Source organism: Bos indicus, chromosome 18 (genome assembly GCF_029378745.1).
Source record: "Bos indicus isolate NIAB-ARS_2022 breed Sahiwal x Tharparkar chromosome 18, NIAB-ARS_B.indTharparkar_mat_pri_1.0, whole genome shotgun sequence".
NCBI lineage: Eukaryota > Metazoa > Chordata > Mammalia > Artiodactyla > Bovidae > Bos > Bos indicus.
In genome coordinates, this window is record NC_091777.1 from 60,782,192 (window position 1) to 60,785,552 (window position 3,361).

Genomic DNA, 3,361 nt, shown 5'->3' on the forward strand with positions numbered 1-3,361 from the left:
GACGAAGGACAGCAGAGGTGGGCCCTCTCAGCTTTTCAAGCTCCTTCTGCCTGTGGGCGTGTTGCGAGCAGGCGAAGACGCTGTGCTGACGCCTTGGAAGGTGTTATCTCATGATGCTGAGGTGATCTTTCCCCATGACCTTGAGGAGAAAACGACCCAGGGCAGGAGGAAAAGAGGAAGAAATGGCAGCTTCTCGGGTAAATGTCTGTCCTGGGTCAGAGGCTATGTCTGCTTTTCCTCCTGAAATGCCCTGGATTAACAGTTTACAAACCTTTCATTCTCTACTTCTGATGTTGCCTATTGACGTGGTTTTCAACGGCTAAATTTTTTCCCCTTTTATTCTGATGATGGTCAAGATCAGAGCTTCAGAATGTTTCTCCCTCACGTCCCAGAACCTTTTCTCAGGTGTCTGTCTTCATCAAGGTTCCCTGTAGAACACGAAGTATTCTCACCGAGAACTAATGACTTTCCTTGTGGCTAAGAATCCTCCTGCCAGTGCAGGGGACACAGGTTCCATACCCGGCCTGGGAAGATTCCACAGTCCTGCGGAGCAGCTAAGCCCATGCGCCACAACTAGAGAAAAGCCCGCACAGCAACAAAGACCCGGTGCAGCCAGAAATAAATAAATGAATAATTAAAAATAGAAGGGCCTGGGATTTAGGAAGACTGCTGGTGACCAGGGCTGCTGGGGAAGACCTATGAGGAATTTACATTTGCTTATGAATTTGCAGGCTGTTATCTAGTGCGTGTGCTTATGAGAATAACTGGTGTCAAAGCAAGGCACCCGTGGGCTACCAGTCTACACAAATGATGCCAAGGCAGCAATATCATGGAGCAGTGACGGTAACTCTCATCAATACTCTTATGCAATCCGTGTTGTAACCGTCATAATGTCCCAGTAGTTAAAAATGAGGAAATGACACACTGTACCATTTATGAAAAATATGATCTCAAGTTATTTGAGTAGAAAAAAGGAGTTACTGTAAGATGTCATTCTGTGTGCGTGCTAAGCTGTTTCAGTTGTGTGTGACTCTGCGACCCCATGGAGTGCAGCCCTCCCGGCTCCTCTGTCCATGGGATTCTCCACAGAACAATACTGCAGTGGATTGCCCTGCCCTCCTCCAGGGGATCTTCTGTACTCAGGAATAAAACCAGCATCTCTTATGTCTCCTGCATTGGCAGGTAGATTCTTTACCACTAATACTATCTGGGAAGCCCTATGAGATATCATCCTACTGTGTTATTACAGATACTTTATATTCAACATCTGTCAGTCAGTTCAGTTCAGTTGCTCAGTCATGTCCAACTCTTTGTTACCCTATGAACTGCAGCACGCCAGGCTTCCCTGTCCATCACCAACTCCCAGAGCTTACTCAAACTCATGTCCATTGAGTCGGTGATACCATCCAACCATCTCATCCTCTGTCTTCTGCTTCTGCTCCTGCCTTCAATCTTTCCTAGTATCAGGGTCTTTTCAAATAAGTCAGTTCTTCGCATCAGGTGGCCAAAGTACTGGAGTTTCAGCTTCAGCATCAGTCCTTCCAATGAATATTCAGGACTGATTTCTTTTAGGATGGACTGGTTGGATCTTCTTGCAGTCCAAGGGACTCTCAAGAGTCTTCTCCAACACCACAGTTCAAAAGCATCAATTCTTCGGCACTCAGCTTTCTTTATAGTCCAACTCTCACATTCATACATGACTACTGAAAAAACATAACTGACTAGACAGACCTTCTTTGGCAAAGTAATGTCTCTGCTTTTTAATATGCTGTCTAGATTGGTCATAGCTTTTCTTCCAAGGAGCAAACGTCTTTTAATTTCATGGCTACTGTCACCATCTGCAGTTATTGTGGAGCCCCCAAAAATAAAGTCTCTCACTGTTTCCATTGTTTCCCCATCTATTTGCCATGAAGTAATGGGACCAGATGTCATGATCTTAGTTTTCCGAATATTGAGTTTTAAGGCAACTTTTTCATTCTCCTTTTCCACTTTCATCAAGAGGCTCTTTAGTTCTTCTTCACTTTCTGCCATAAGGGTGCTGTTATCTGCATATCTGAGGTTATTGATATTTCTCCCAGCAATCTTGATTCCAGCTTGTTTCATCCAGATGCCTTGGAAGCATCACTATGAACAAAGCTAGTGGAGGTGATGGAATTCCAGCTGAGCTATTTCAAATCCTAAAAGATGATGCTGTTAAAGTGATGCATTCACTATGCCAGCAAATTTGGAAAACTCAGCAGTGGCCACAGGACTGGAAAAAGTCAGTTTTCATTCCAATCCCAAAGAAAGGCAATGCCAAAGGATGTTCAAACTACCGCACAATTACACTCATCTCACATGCTAGCAAAGTAATGCTTAGAATTTTCCAAACCAGGCTTCAATAGTACATGAACCGTGAACTTCCAGATTTTCAAGCTGAATTTAGAAAAGGCAGAAGAACCAGAGATCAAATTGCCAAATTCTGCTGGATCATCAAAAAAGCAAGAGAGTTCCAGAAAAACATCTACTGCTTTATTGACTATGCCAAAGCCTTTGACTGTGTGGATCACAACAAACTGTGGAAACTTTTAAAAAAGATGAGAATATCAGATCGTCTTAGAAATCTACCTCCTGAGAGGTACCTCCTGAGAAATCTGCATACAGGTCAAGAAGCAGCAGTTAGAACTGGACATGGAACAACAGACTGGTTCCAATTTGGGAAAGGAGTACATCAAGGCTGTATATTGTCACCCTGCTAATTTAACTTATATGCAGAATACACCATGCGAAATGCCGGGCTGGATATTCACCATCAGTTATTGACAACTTAAAAAAACCTGGGAGATGATAATGTTGGTATTCATCTTTATGTTGGTGGTGGAATACATGTGTATGTGCTTAGTTGTGTCTGACTCTGCAACCATGGACTGTAGCCTATCAGGCTCCTCTGTCCATGGGGTTCTCCAGGCAAAAATACTGTAGCTGGTTGCCATTTCCTTCTCCAGGGGATCTTTCTGACCCAGGGATGGAACCCACACCTTCTGTGACCCCTGCATCGGCAGGCAGATTCTTTACCATTGAACCACCTGAGAAGCCTATTACTGATGAGAACACTTCATCAATTATACATGAAGTTTAATATAGTAAAAGCCATTCCATTTTATTAACTAACATATAGGAAGTTCACACATAAGCTAAATAAAACTTTCCAAAGTTTATAATCTTTGATCAAAACACAGATTACAAGCATTCGGAAACATTCTTGTTCTTCTGATATACTGATCAGAGAAATAAGATATTTATGGTTTACAGAGAGCAATTACTTAGTAAACAAAGATGTAGATTAATTAAATAACCTTCGGAGAGGGCAATGGCACCCCAC